The sequence below is a fragment of the Podarcis pityusensis genome, assembly GCF_964106645.2.
Source record: "Podarcis pityusensis genome assembly, chromosome: 8".
In the NCBI taxonomy this organism is placed as follows: Eukaryota; Metazoa; Chordata; class Lepidosauria; order Squamata; family Lacertidae; genus Podarcis; species Podarcis pityusensis.
The window spans coordinates 24,924,565-24,939,332 of record NC_138033.1 but is presented as its reverse complement, the minus strand read 5'-3'; positions in this window follow the sequence as shown (position 1 = coordinate 24,939,332).

Here is a 14,768-nt window from a genome sequence, read left to right as displayed (position 1 = left end):
CTAATTGAATGCGTGACAAAGTCACAATTGTCTGTAAAGAAGTAGTCTAGAAAATCTTCTCACCCACAAATAGAATATAGGAATTAGAGGAGGGTTAAAGTAGCTACTGCTATTTTTAAATGACTCATTTTACAATTTGCTGTGGAAAAAATTCAAACATTTGGAGGATTTGTCTTGCTGTGAATGTTGACTCCATCTAATAATGTTATTTCTAAAAAAGAAATAAATGAAATCGGTGGCTGGGCAGCTGAGGGATCTCAGCAAATCAACCTGCAGAATCCAGGGGTCCTACACAAAAGAGGGTCTTTTCAAAGATCTCAAACCTCTAAAGATTTGCTCTTACCACAGACCCCTCACCATTCTCTAGAACTGACCACGGTTTGCTCATGGGCAGGAGCGGAATAAGACTTAACAGCCTCCTGACCAAGCGCCAGAACCTCCCCTTGGGCTGATCTGCCAAGGCCTGATGCACAATATGGATGGTGCTTGAAGGAACGGAATCACAATCTCACCACCAGAGATCCTTCTCTATCCCGCAGTGGGGCTTTGGAGAGGAAGGGCCCCAGGTAGACAATGGCAGGCATACTGAGGAGATCTTTACCATTCAGATGCAACCATTCAGATCCCCAAATCCAGAGGTATTGGAGATCCTTACTGTCTTGTGGGGGGGGGGTAGAACAGATTCTTGGTTTGGGAAGTGCAGATTTGGAAGGTTTGCGTTGAACAACCTGATTAGATTGCCCCCTCCATCCTTTCCTCTGGGAGTCACTTACTAGATCGGATTCCAGAAGCAGAGCTGTCCTTCACAGGCTGAGCTGTTGATGCAATCCAGGCAAAACTACCAGTCCAAAACACACATAGCTGGAGGCAGGAAACTAAGCACAGCCATCTCACCACCAGAGATCCTTCTCTTATCCCACAGTGGGGCTTTGGAGAGGATAGGCCCCAGGTAGACAATTGCAGGCATACTGAGGAGATCTTGACCATTCTCTTTACAGTGACCTCAGTTATCATGCCGGATTTCTGTTGTTGTTCTGCCTGCTGCCTCCCCCCCAGCTGTAGGGCGGCTGAGGCCCCACTGCGCATGTTGAATAGTGGGTAGACACGGCAGACGACACAGCTATTTCTCCACGACACAGTGATTTCTCCAAAACAGCTCTTTATTTTGTAAGCTGGAACAGAACTGAACAGCAAACAGCTCAGCCGGCCTGCTTTTATAGGCAGCCGGCTGTCAACATTGTAGCAACAACAACCCAGGGTTTCCCACCTAAAATAACTGACGTGGACCTGAGTGAAAACTACAGTATCCCCCTGCTGGCCCAGGGTGAGAACTTCAGTACATAACAGCGCACCCTGTCCCTACGGGCGTTGTGCACCCCATCCCTAGGGGCGCTTCACCCTGCCCCTGGGCACGTCACCCAAGGGGCCCAAGAGGTTTCCTCCGCCACTGTCTCCAAGGTCTTCCACAGAGCTCTCCCAAGAGCACTGTTGGGCAAAGGATGTGCTCGACTCGGAAGCTATGGCCTCAGGGTGGGAAGCTTGACTTTAGCACAGTTCAAAAAATCCCCTTTCTAAGTTGATGCAGCAACCAGCTTGTTGCTGACTCGTCTGAGTTCTACTAATCAAGATGCCTCCCTGGTTCAAAATCCCTTGGAATCCCTCTTAAAGAATACACACACAAATCTGATTCATGCTCATCTAAAACTGTTTTACTCTCTGGTTCCTTCAGGTTTACAGAACTGTACCTGAAGGCAGCCTTAGGTTACATAACAAGCAAAGAAACTATACCAGAGGGAAGTTGGTCCTGAGGTGACTGCAACTGAGCAGTCACCTTTCAAAACTACCAGCAACCGCTTAGAACATGGAGGCTGTTAGTCCTCTGCCAGAATGTTGCACTTGACTGCACCTTTACATCCCACACTCAGATGTTCCTCAACTGAGCAACAAGCTGGAGCAAGCAGTGGACTGGTGCATTCCAAATCCCTGACCCTTCCACTTGGGAAGGTTAATAAAATAATAATAATAAAAACAACAACAAGGTTTCTTTGCAATTTGAATCTAGACTTCCAAATGGAACCTGGTTCAACTGCGGCTCCAAGCACTATGCTAAGGGAATCTGCCTGAGTTTCATGCTCTGGACCATGGTCTGAGAAGTTGGACCCCCTCCTACCCTCTGCTCTCTGGACAGGGACAGATGCATTTGTCAGCATTGGTTTCTCTATTTTTCAAAGTTTTCTGGTCTTTTTCGTTGGGCCCTATCTTTGTCTTCTTTGTTGAATTAATTTTACTGTTGAGGGAACCATTAATATCCCCAAATCCAGAAGTATTGGAGGATCTCACTGTCTTGCGGGGGGGGGGGGTAGAACAGATTCTTGGTTTGGGAAGTGCAGATTTGGAAGGTTTGCATTGAACAACCTGATTAGATTGCCCCTCCATCCTTTCCTTTGGGAGTCACTTACTAGATCGGATTCCAGAAGCAGAGCTATCCCTCACAGGCTGAGCTGTTGATGCAATCCAGGCAAAAATACCAGTCCAAAACACACATAACTGGAGGCAAGAAACTAAGCACAGCCATCTCACCACCGGAGATCCTTCAAATATTAATCTCTCTTCACTTAACACCCTTCTTAGCAGAAGCATTTTCTCCTCACAGGAACAGTAGGACGGCAAATCTTCTACCAAGATAAAGTTGGCCTTGTTGTGAGCCAGGTGTCCCAAAGAGACAGTGGGAAACAGTGAGGTCACACACACTGAAAGCCCAATGAATTCACAGGCAGGTTGAGAGGAGAACAGGTACTCTCAGGAGTGGCTTCCAAGTGCCATGATGTGCTGGGGCAGGGCAGGGATGAATGCATAGGGGCGCTGCGTGCCAGTCCAATTTCTCCAAATTCATTACCCATCCTGAGACTCAGAAAATGATTCAGGAGGTTCCTGGGCCCCTGCCTAGCCACATGACTGGTTTGTAATTTCCATCATTCACGACGCGAGTCCATCCATCCCTACCAGGGAGGGATGTTGCTTTACTTACCCAACAAGCAGCGCTGCCACTCATGACACACACCTGCTTGTTGGCAACAGGCTGAAATAAGCTTAGGGCAGCACCCTGGACGACACCCTTGCATATAGACTGGTGGACAAATGGAGGCCTCCTTACCACCAGCACACTCGGGATTCCCTGGGCTCCCTCCAGGTGACAGGAGGAGGCATGGCAGCAGACTGGGTGCAGGCACAGTGAAGAAGGCGCAGCTGAAGGACTGCTGAATTGCTGGCATACTTTGGAGCAGCTGGAGACCTTGAAGGAAGGCCTAGTACATCACTAGGAGAGGTACATTTTCAAAGGTCATTAAAGAATTGCTGGGGTTTGTTTTCTCCATCTTTCTCCTCTGGATGGAGGGGAAGGGGAGCTTCTCGATGAAATTCCTTCCTGCACGGCTCCTCATGCATAGGGACGGGTGTGGCTTCTCTCTTCCCCACTTCTGCATCAGCACCCCTTCTAGGATCTGTTGAGCCCGCTCCCTTCTTTGCTTGGGCAGGGAGGAGGGTGCCTAGGAGGAACTGCAAGGCAGGATTGTGAGCAGGTGGCAGAGCCAGCCCATCATTAGACAAGGTGAGGCCACTGCCTCAGGCTGCAGAAGCCCCCCAGGTGACACTGCTGCAGGTGCCCCACCTGCCTCACCACCTCTGCCAGTGGCGGAGAAGCACCGGGAAAATGCCAGTTTCTGGCAAGAGCCCATCCAGCAGCAGTGTGGACATGATGACATGAGCCCACATCCATCATGCTTTGCCTGCAGCAGCCAAACATCCCAGGCTGGGGAGACTTCCGGAGCAGCGCACCTACAGTCGGGTGGGGATCTGCGTTCCTGATATCTCGAGGCAGACCCGGCATTGGAGAGAGGCAGAAATGGGTGACGAGGCATAAGTCACCCGACCTCAGGTGGGGATCCTGAGGGCAGAGCCCATGGAGGCGTGATAAGGGGTCTCCCAAAGTGAGAAAACAAAGTATATAGCCAAGACGCAGGGAGGACCTCCATGCAAAAGGGTTAATTCCCTCTCTGACACAAACGCCCCAAAAACCTGGCAAGGTAGCGCTGAACTCGCCAATAAGAGAGAGACTGTTTATCTTTAACAACTCCCCACTAGCGAAGGTGGGCAGCAAGGGAGAGACGAGATAAAAAGCTTGTTTAGACACAGAGTTTGGCTGGAAATAAAGAGGGGATCGCAACACAGCACTGGCAATTCCTGTTATAATACCCCACGAAGAGTTTGTTGGGAGCAAAAACAAAACACCCCAAAGGTTTAAGGAAATTGTGATAAAAAAGAGATGGAGATAAAAGACGGAAAAATAAAGGGTCATACAATAAACAAAAGATGCAGGCAGAGCCCCAAGGGGAAAGCGGGCGATTGATAAGACTACCCCAACTAAAAAGAAACAAGTTTTGTTTGGGTATTAGCTCAAAAGTTCATGAATCAAATAAGTTGTAATTAAGTAGCAAGTCAGTTGATTGTATTTGCTATTCATATGCTATTCATATGTCTGTAAAACATTACACCTGATTTTACTATTAATCAATGGAATGCAGGAATGTGTTCCTATCTTTGTCTAGGCCGGTGGGCATCAACAAAATATATTCGGTATATATTCACAAAGGTGCAAGAAAATTACTGTTATTATTCTGGAACCTGTGGTGGCTGTGGGTTTGCAGTTTAGGAAGAGATGTAAATGTTCCTTAATCAGAGAGAGAGAGAGAGAGAGAGAATGAAGTTTCAAAGTAAAATGAAGTTCTTCTGCATTGGGAGCCCTTCCTGCTCCTTCTGCTGAATGGGACCCTCGGTGGCTCTGCCACTTATTTCCTCCAAAAATTCCTGGAGCAGATCGTAGATGATCAGTGGTAGGAATATGACCTCGACCGCAAGGTCCTTGGCCAGGTAACACACTGCCTGCAGGAGCTACTCTGGAGGCAGGTAGGCGCCAAAGACCTGAAAGAATAGATGAGGCTCAGGGATGCCATGACAGCCACACTTTGTGGAAGAAAACCGATGGCCCCACTCAGCAGAATGAACAGGAAGGGCTCCCATTGCATGAGGGCTGGCCTTTAGAAATCCATCAAACTGCCACGGTTTCTTCCAAGGAACCTCGGGAATTGTAGTTTGATGAAGGTATTGAGAATATAAAGCCATCCAATAACATTGTTTTCTGGATGATCTACCGTTCCCAGGGTTCCCCATTTAAAGGGGTTCTCCATTCTCCTGATGCAGATAACAGGCACCCATCCCAGTATAGATTGTAGCCCCCATGGGAGCAAAGGGTTAAAGCCTTTCATCACCAGGTCCCAATCTGAATGTGGACTTTGCACCTTCTGGTGTCATGGCTACTTTTATTCTAAGGGTTGTCTCCAGTGTTAGTCATCTTCAGAGTAGACCCACTGGAATTTTCCACTCCCATTTCTGACAGAATCCACCAGCCAAGGGGACTAGTTTTGCTAGAAAGCTGGTTGTTCAAACAGATGCCTTGGGAAGAGTCGTCCTGTTAACCAAATGCCCATCACTGATGCACGTTTCGGAAACAAATTTCATCTTCATCTGAAATGGTAACACAAAGTGATGATAAAAGTGGCAGGTGAATACTCTTGGCCCTGCCCTGGTCTCCTGCGCTCCAGAATGATCCCTGTGTGATCTAGAACAGGCACTTTGTGTAGTCACTGCCTATTTGCTGTCGTAGGAAAGAGTGGGGGAAAGCACCAGTTCCACCCCTTGCTGCCTTGCGGAGAGGAGAAATGGCTGTCTCGGCCTTCTTGACTTATGCTCTGTTGCTCTTATTTTTAAAGAACCTAATAGTTTCTGTTGTGCGAAATGACTCTGCCTCCTGCCATGAGGCAAGAATCAGTTGGAGATCCAGGAGGAAGAGGCTTGGAGACTCCTGACACTGAGGGTGGGGTGGAGAAGGCTTTTTTTTTTTGCTGCCTGTCCTCAGAGAGAGAAAGATACTTTCTGAGTGAGTCCTACAGATTCCCAACATATCTCTTATGGCAATAGAAGCTCAAGAGCCCCATACACGAAGGGAAACTTATCTGTCGGACCACTTGTGTCAGGACTGATCGTTGTCCTCTTCAGATCACCACACAAACGCTTCTTGTTCTTTTATCACTTTTTATTGCGTATTAACAAACAATCTTATAAACGGTTCCTCAACTATTATTCCTCAGAGTCCCTCATTTCAGGTACCTTCTTAGCTCTGCTTCTCCGTGACCAGCAAATCTCAAAATGGCGAACGCTTTCCCGCTCTTTTTTCTAACCTCGCTAGAGCTGGCTTGTATCTCCCCTCCTCCGAATCTGAGCTATAATTTAACCCTTGTCTTTCCTGTGAACATCCTGTCCCTCCCTGTTGTTCCTGTTGCTCTCTTCTGTTAGATTCACTGCTTTCCTCTCCCCTCGCCATGCGGAAAGCTTTCTCCCTCTGGAAAACTGGAAACTTCTAACTCTAACTGTTCCCTGACATCTTGTTCCAGGTATGTGGAAGACGTACTTGGCCACTTTCTCCAGGTATTGATATGATAGTACAGAGAAAGCACAGAAAGCCTCTGTGGCGATCACATAGGGTCCCCGGATATTTAACGGTCTATTGATTCCTGTGCCCACTTCCCCGCTGCTACCAACCCATTACTCTCGGGTAAAACACTGAGTCAAGACAGTTGTTAAAATTGAACCAAATAAACAAGTTTATTTTATAAGCATTAACAAGCTTATGATTTTTCAGATAATATTCCTGTCAGTTTCTTAACTTTAGTTTCTTTACCAGCCTATACCTTCCTAATACCTTCTGACTGATTATATCAACGGTTTGACTGACTCCTCTTAACAGATTCTCTCACTCTCTCACATCAGATTAGCCCAACCCACAGACTTATCTTCTCTGTCTTTCTAACTCCAGACTGACTTCTCAACCACCCTAACTCTAACTCCTCCCCTTGGGTTCCCATTGGTTAGTCATTTTACAATTACCGTATTTTTTGCTCTATAAGGCTCACTTTTTCCCTCCTAAAAAGTAAGGGGAAATGTGTGTGTGTCTTATGGAGCGAATGCAAGCTGCACAGCTATCCCAGAAGCCAGAACAGCAAGAGGGATCGCTGCTTTCACTGCGTAGCGATCCCTCTTGCTGTTCTGGCTTTTGGGATTCAGAACATTTTTTTTCTTGTTTTCCTCCTCCAAAAACTGGGTGCGTCTTATGGTCTGGTGCGTCTTATAGAGTGAAAAATACAGTGGTTAACCCTTTCCTTATGAACCCAGTATGATGTCACACACCTAGGAGGGCAAACACCACAGCCTCCTTTCTTCCTTCCACTGTTTATTGTATGCAAGCCACTTAAGTGAGCGAAAAGTGGCATAGAAATGCAAAATGCCTCCTGCGGCATCTCTACCTGTCAGGGAAGAGGAGGAACGTCCTCCCACCAGATGTCAAAGAGAACAACAACTACCAGACTTTTAGAAGACATCTGAAGGCAGCCCTGCTTAGGAAAGCTTTTAATGTTTGATGCCTTACTGTATTTTTATATTTTGTTGGAAGCCGCCCAGAGTGGCTGGGGAAGCCTAGCCAGATGGGCGGGGTATAAATAATAAATTATTATTACTATTACTATTACTATTATTACTTGAACAACAAATTGAAGCAGGGCTGTCTGAAGGGATTTCTAATGTTTTGGCAATTCTCTGACACGTAGGGCCTCTTGGGGACTGTTGGGACCATCCTTAACATTAGTCTCTCTCCACTCTGGACTTTTCTTAACAAACAGCATTCAAAACGAGCCAGCGTTAGGTGCATTTTGTGACTGGAAACCGGCATTTTGCAAGGACGTGGAGAAGTTTGGTAGCCAGGTTTGCAACTAACCTTCCATCTGGCTAGGTGCTGTGCTGTGCTGCGCGGAGCAGCGTCGCACCCTAAGACACACGTCTCTTTTTTTATATATATAAAATATTTATTGAAATTTTACGATAAACATAGATTTAAAGAATTAAAAAAAAATAAACCAGAAATTACATAGAGAGGAAAAAAAACAAAAGCTAACAAAAAAATACCAAAAAAGAGACCTAAAAAGGAGAAAAAAAAGGATGATACAAAAAACAGATAGCTAAAAAAATAGAGGGGGGAAAAAGAAAAAATATTTTAAAGAAGAAAAAGTCCATTTTTCAATGTCTTTAGGCTCATTTGCTTATTTCCTTGACCTCCTCACACCTCCCCTTTTTGTATTCCCGTTTACAAAATCCTTTCAGCAAATCCTTACCCTCTTTCATTTATCTTTACTCTGTATCTTAACCTATTATAACTATATATTTTCATCCATATAGCTATCAATATTTACATATTCTTATTAACCTTATTACCAAAACCACTTATTTTCAGTCCAACATCATTTTAACATTCATTAATTTTACAGTATTTCTGCAAATAGTCTTTAAACTTCTTCCAATCTTCTTCCACCGACTCTTCTCCCTGGTCTCGGATTCTGCCAGTCATTTCCGCCAATTCCATATAGTCCATCACCTTCATCTGCCATTCTTCCAGAGTGGGTAAATCTTGTGTCTTCCAATACTTTGCAATAAGTATTCTTGCTGCTGTTGTAGCATACATAAAAAAAGTTCTATCCTTCTTTGGCACCAATTGGCCGACTATACCCAAGAGGAAGGCCTCTGGTTTCTTCAGGAAGGTAAATTTAAATACCTTTTTCATTTCATTATAGATCATCTCCCAGAACGCCTTGATCTTTGGGCACGTCCACCAAAGGTGAAAGAATGTACCTTCAGTTTCTTTACATTTCCAACATTTATTATCGGGCAAATGATAGATTTTTGCAAGCTTGACTGGTGTCATGTACCACCTATAAATCATTTTCATAATATTCTCTTTTAGGGCATTACATGCCGTAAATTTTATACCTGTGGTCCACAACTGTTCCCAGTCAGCAAACATGATGTTATGTCCAACGTCCTGTGCCCATTTAATCATAGCTGATTTAACCATCTTGTCCTGAGTGTTCCATTTTAACAGCAAGTTATACATTCTTGAAAGTATCTTTGTTTTAGGATCTAACAGTTCTGTTTCCAACTTTGATTTTTCCACCTGGAAGCCATTTTTTTTGTCTAAATTATAAGCCTCTCTTATTTGATAATAGTGAAGCCAGTCTCACACTTAACTCTGCAGTTTCAATTTGTCTCCTTCCTGCTCCAAAATTTCCCAATATTTCGGCCACTTGGCCTCCATATTGAGCTTTTTCAGGGCCTTTGCCTCCATCGGTGACAACCACCTTGGGGTTTTGTTTTCAAGTAAGTCTTTATATCTTGTCCAGACATTAAACAATGCTTTCCTGACAATATGGTTTTTAAATGCTTTATGTGCTTTGACCTTGTCATACCACAAGTATGCATGCCATCCAAAAACATTATTAAATCCTTCTAAATCCAAAATGTCTGTGTTCTCAAGAAGCAGCGAATCTTTCAACCAGCAGAAAGCTGCTGATTCATAATAAAGTTTGAAATCTGGCAGGGCAAATCCCCCTCTTTCTTTTGCATCAGTTAATATTTTAAATTTTATTCTGGGCTTCTTGCCCTGCCAGACAAATCTAGAAATGTCTCTCTGCCACTTCTTGAAACAATCCATTTTGTCTAGAATTTGTAGTGATTGAAACAAAAACAGCATTCTCGGCAATACATTCATCTTTATAGCAGCAATTCGACCCAACAAGGAAAGCTTCAGATTTGACCATATTTCTAAATCCTTTTTCACATCCGACCAACATTTTTCATAATTGTCTTTGAATAAGTTCCCATTTTTAGCTGTCATATTAATCCCCAAGTATTTCACCTTCTTAAACACTGTTAAACCTGTCTCATTCTGAAACTTCTCTTTCTCAATCATTGTTAAGTTTTTCTCAAGGACTTTAGTTTTTAACTTATTCAACTTAAATCCTGCCACATGACCAAATTCTTGGATCAGTTCTAATACTCTTTTAGTACTAGATTCTGGCTCCTGTAAAGTCAATACTAAGTCATCTGCAAAGGCTTTCAATTTATATTGTTTAGCTCCGACCTTTATACCCTTAATCAGATGGTCCCTTCTAATCATATTTAACAGAACCTCCAGGACCGAAATAAAGAGTAATGGGGAAATTGGGCAGCCTTGTCGTGTCCCTTTCTCTATCTTGAATTCCTCTGTCACCACATTGTTAACTATTAGTTTAGCCTTTTGTTCTGAATAAATTGCACTTATACCATTTTCAAACCCTTGACCGACCCCCATCCCCTGAAGATTTTTCTTCATAAAGCTCCAAGAAATATTATCAAAGGCTTTCTCGGCATCCACAAAGATTAAAACTGCTTTGGTGTTAATGTCCTCTTGCAACTTCTCCAAAATATTAATTATATTCCTCGTGTTGTCAAACAAGTGTCTGCCTGGGAGAAAGCCAGCTTGGTCCTTGTGTATCTTTTCCCCTAATACTTTTTTTAGCCTTTTAGCCAAAATGTCAGCAAATATTTTGTAATCCACATTTAACAGGAATATGGGTCGGTAGTTCTTAAGTTGTGTCTTTTCAGACTCAGTTTTCGGTATAAGTGTAATATATGCTTCTTTCCACGACTCTGGCGCTTTTTTCCCCTCCAAAATTTCATTGCAAACCTCCTTTAGTGGTTGAATTATCCAGTCCTTCAAAGTTCTATAGTATTTTGAGGTTAAGCCATCCGGCCCTGGAGATTTTCCCAACTGCATATTCTGAATGGCACCTTCTACCTCCTGTTCCATAATTTTGTAATTCAACATTGTCTTATTTTCTTGAGAGCTTTTTTGCAATCCATTTGTTTTCAAAAACTGGTCTATATCAGACTCTTTCTGAGGCCCTTGTGTATATAACTGTTTAAAGTACCTCTGGAAACATTTTCCAATTTCCACTGGATTCTGGATGTTCTTTCCATCCACCTCCAAATTAGCAATAGTGTTTAGCTTTTGTCTTTTTTTCATCTGCCAAGCTAACAGTTTCCCACATTTATTAGCCGATTCAAAAGTCCTTTGTCTCATTTGTTTAATTTTCCATTCAATTTCCTGATTCATCATCTTCATATATTGCACTTGATATAACTTTATTTCTCTCAGAATCTCTTGAGAATTTGGTTTCACTCTCAGTTTCTTCTCGCCCTCTTTTATTTTTTCCAAAAAAATTTCTTTTTTCTCATTTTGAGCTCTCTTCTTTAATGAATTCTGTTGAATCAGGAACCCCCTCATAACTGCTTTGCTTGCGTCCCAGATTACTCTTTTATCCACGGTAGTGTTCAAGTCTAAGACACACGTCTCTTGCCAACCCACCTATCTGTCGCAGGGGCAGAGCATGCGCACAAGGAATAGGCACGGTTCGCGCCAGTTTGTGCCCCTCCTCCTCTCCCTGCAAGGCAGGTTGACAGGCCTGAGGTGGCAGGAACAAGATGGGGGAAATGGCAACTGGCGAACTGCTGCTCCTCCCTGAGGCACCTTATCCACACCTCGTAGCAGAATGACCTCTTAGATCTCCCCTCAGCATCTTGGCGCTGCTTCCCAAGGCATGCTAGTGGGGGAAGAAGAAAACGCCAAGCGATGGATGGTATAGTAGGGCACTATAGAGCATGCCCCACAAGCTCCCATTTGCGGTGGGCGCGTCACCCCTTTCGCTCTAAAGGCTGAGGGAGCCGTGCAGTGCTCCTCTCACCACTCCCCTCAGTCTGCAGAATCGCCTTCAGAAAAGTCCCTTCCCCTTTCTTTGGCATCTGCAGGGCCGAGGTTAAGGAAGCCTGCTCTAACTGGTTTGCTGTAATGTCCAAATCTGTAAACTATGATTTGGAGGCTGCTGCTGATCACAGACTACATGATTCAGGAATATGAACAAACTGAGGCCAAAGCACAGCAAGAAATGAGTGTGAGTGATTTGAAGAGAGCGAAGCTGATGCTGCGGTATTGCTGATCTTCCAAACCATGGATTGGAGGACAGGACTGTGACATCTGAACTGGGCCATAGAGGGGATAAAATTTCTTTCCACCTGTTAAGTAGCAGGGAGGCCATGATCTGCCTCCTATCATTTCTATCAACACATTATAAAAAGCTTTCTTTTAACCTTTCAAAGCTTTCCACACAAAATTGAGGCCTCTAAATTCTATTATTTCATTTATTTCCATTGTTTGTACCAAAGAACAATGTAGGGATTTTACAATGTTGGTTTTAATTTAATACTTTTTTATACATTGCTTTTTTCTTGAAAAAGAGAAATAAGTTATAAATGTATAAATGCTTCTAAAGGGGCAAATTCAAGTTCATGGTGGGATGGGAACATTATTCACTGTTTGCCCAGAGGAAAAAAATGTACAAGTGAGCATATGATTCTTTCACCACATGAAGAATTTCTGAAGCTGCCTTGTGCATTCTGATAGTTGGTCCACCTAACCATAACCCTGGGGGGCTTCTGCATTCAAGGCATGTACTCTAACTCTCAGCAATGCCTCCTCCTCTCAGCAATGCCCCTCCCCATTTCTATGCATCCCCTCAACACATCTCACTACTGAAAAAGGAGTGTGGTGGCAGCAACAATGATGTAGGCTTGACCCCATGTTGGCAGCTGTTTCCTCCAAAACATAACAGAATGAAATGCAAGGCCCTGATGCCTCTGATGGTCACACACAAGACACATAGCATTGTCTAAACCCCACTGGGCACAGAATCCAACTTAGCGTTTTAAGTAGAGAACAAATGTTGCTTCCTGTGAGGAGCAAGTCTCCTAGGTCTAAGTGGGCTTTTGGGGGCAACTAGGCCTTTAAAATTGATCCTCCCATGAGAAGGGAAATAAGTGAGGGGGAAAGGCAGCTGCTTTTTCCATAAAGCTGTTTCCTTCTGGGGCTTTTTCACTTGTCTCGAGGTATGGGACTGAAGTCCAGTGCCTTATTTCAAAAGCAAAATGGCCTTGTTTGCATTTTGACAAAAAATAACACCAACCCACAATTTAAGATTCAGCACAGCAATGATTTTGCATTGGTAGCAGGAGCTGAGGTCCCCTCTTTGGTCATCTAGAAGGGGGGGGGGGGGAGAAGCTGATCCTCAATTTTCTTCTTATGTTGGATTTGAAAACATTTTTCCTGCTCTATTTCACCCTATTTGTTTTTCTTCTGAGAAGGGAGGTTCCTTACTATTCCTATGTAGGTCTAAAGGCTGGTCAGGTTTCTGCAGGGTTTGGGGTGGTGTTTTTTTAAGGCAGGCTGGACAATATCCTTATGAACTTACCCAAATGACATTGTCTGCTGAAGTTTCATCATAAGCTATGTACACTACTTCTGTTGTTGTTTTTTTACTACATTCACTTCTTGGTCCCTTTGGAAATCTGTTTTTGTGAGTTCTGGGGATAAGATGGTAGCATGCAGTAACAAAGAACAGCAAGGGCAGTGAGCGGCACAGGGGGCTATAGTACAGCAGGGGAACTGCAGGGCGGCACGGGGGGGGGGAGACACACCTTCATCAAACATGGAAGGGAAATCCACCTACATCTGCCAGGATTGCAACCGAACACTTTATGCTAATCATCAATGAGCTTGGGAAAGGAACATCTTACGTATGATGGGTTTGGATTGGCATGGGCGAACTCAGAATTTATTGCCAGCAAAATAGCTTTTTAAATATTTGCTACTCACTTTCATGAACCAGCCACACTCACCGACCAGATTTCCACCACGAATAACTTGCATGTCGCAGCGCTAACCACAGAGGACACCCTGAGAATGCTACATTGTGTGAAAAAGGGGACTTGTGAGACCAGAGTTTTGGAAGCTGTGTGGCAGAGCTAGCTACTTTCCTCAAGCATGTGAGAATGCCAAGGCAAAGGCCTTGGGAGTTGGAGGAGTTCCAAAACATGGACAATAAGAAATGCTACAGAGAGACGCAGGAAGGTGAAAAAATAATCCCTGATTCCCTTTCTAACGTGAAAGCAATGCCACTGGCGGACATGTCTGAGGAGGACCAAACTGAAGCGGCTGAAAGACGGAAGTTTTGGCAAAACAAAGCTTTGTGAACAAAACCCTTTCCTGAACAAAAGTGGTTGCGTGACATGAGAAAATCTAAATGAGCCATTTGAACTCAAGCTTGCACTCTGTCAAAGGCCATTGCCAAAGGAGATGCTGATGCAGACCCTACACCCCCCCCCCCACCGTTAACATGAGAGAGAACACATGATGTGATACTGCTGTGTTGTGGATTTTTCCACCTGCACTAGCAGCGCCCAGCGAAGTGGTTTAGAAAATGGGTGTAACGTCACTGCACTGCCAAACATACTGCTATACAAAAATGTTAAGTGGGTGGAGTTATTGCAGGGGCTGCGGGTTTTGGTGCTGTTCTCTCTTTGTGGTCCATAATCACACTGAGAACCAGTGTGTTATAGTGGTTAAGAGCGGTGGACTGGTGAACTGGGTTCGCGTCTCCGCTCCTCCACATGCAGCTGCTGGGTGACCTTGGGCTAGTCACACTTCTTGAAGTCTCTCAGCCCCACTCACCTCACAGAGTGTTTGTTGTGGGGGAGGAAGGGAAAGGAGAATGTTAGCCGCTTTGAGACTCCTTAGGGTAGTGATAAAGCGGGTTATCAAATCCAAACTTTTCTTCTTCTCTTGCTTTAATCACTGAAACAAGTCTTGCCTCGGTTTTTTGTTTGTTTGTTAAATATTTGTTGCATTAGTTGAAATGCTTTATGCTTTGTGATTGTCAATATTTTGTCTTCCCTCCTGG